The sequence below is a fragment of the Cornus florida genome, unplaced genomic scaffold, assembly GCF_030987335.1.
Source record: "Cornus florida cultivar Cherokee Brave unplaced genomic scaffold, ASM3098733v1 CherokeeBrave_3.0.0_Hap2_Chr06, whole genome shotgun sequence".
Classification (NCBI taxonomy): Eukaryota; Viridiplantae; Streptophyta; class Magnoliopsida; order Cornales; family Cornaceae; genus Cornus; species Cornus florida.
The window spans coordinates 17,766,914-17,768,011 of record NW_026775576.1 but is presented as its reverse complement, the minus strand read 5'-3'; the positions used below and the strand labels follow the sequence as shown (position 1 = coordinate 17,768,011).

Here is a 1,098-nt window from a genome sequence, read left to right as displayed (position 1 = left end):
TGCATCTTGAATCCATCGTTAGAAATCCTAGGGGAAGAGGAAGTTCAAATAGAACCAATCTATCAATGGATGACCATAATGATGACCATGTTGAGGACCTTGGTCACATAGACCAACAAGGTATTCTTCATCCTAATGTGCACAATGAGAACATACAAGTACCATTAGGCATGCCTAGGCCATTCATTCACCAACCACCACAACAACAAAGCCAAGTTCCATATGGAATGCTAAGGCCAATGTATGCTCCACAACCTCCCATCATCAATCAAGGAATTCAAAACTAAGGTGTTCATGTTGCACCTCAAGTAGCTAATCCACCTCTTACTTTAAGAGACCATTATGTGCCTAACGAGTATAATGCACCTACATGCATCCAATTGCCTCCATTTAGAGCACATCATTATGAAATTAAGCCACAAACCATTCAAATGCTTCCTAACTATCATGGACTTCCAAGTGAAGAACCTTACAAGCATTGGATGAGTTTCTTGAAGTATATTCCACCGTAAAATATACGGACATGCCGGAAGAGGTTTTAAGACTCAAACTTTTTCCATTCACTTTAAAAGACAAGGCAAAGTATTGGTTTAACAATCTTAGGCCTTTTTCAATCACTTCTTGGGCAGAAATGTAACAAGAGTTCTTGAAGAAGTACTATCCAGTTTCTAAGACCAATGCCATGAGAACCTCAATTCAAGAATTTTCACATGGGGATGGAAAGACGTTTCATGAGGCATGGGAACGCTTCAATGAATTGCTTAGGAAGTGTCCACATCATGACATGCCCAAATGGCAATTAGTTTAATATTTCTTTGAGAGCTTATTGGACAATTATAAGGGTATGGTTGATGCTTCCATGGGTGGCTCATACATCAATAGGCATGAGGATGACGTGTGGCGTCTTTATGAGAGCATGAGTGAAAATTCTTTGCATAGAACACTATTATCCAAGAATGGTATAAATTCACAAGGTAGGAAGAGTGTTGGCTTACATCAAGTCGACCATTCAAATGAAATAGCCGCCGAAATGAAGTCTTTATCACAAAGGTTTGATCAATTTTTGATTAACCAAAACTCGGCAAACCAAGTCTCTTC

The 1,098-nt window shown here is 39.2% G+C and overlaps 1 pseudogene; it reads right to left on the bottom strand.

Annotated features, from left to right (window-relative positions):
• Positions 1–687: 687 nt before the first annotated feature.
• Positions 688–786, bottom strand: LOC132315468 (small nucleolar RNA R71; annotated as a pseudogene).
• Positions 787–1,098: the final 312 nt, after the last annotated feature.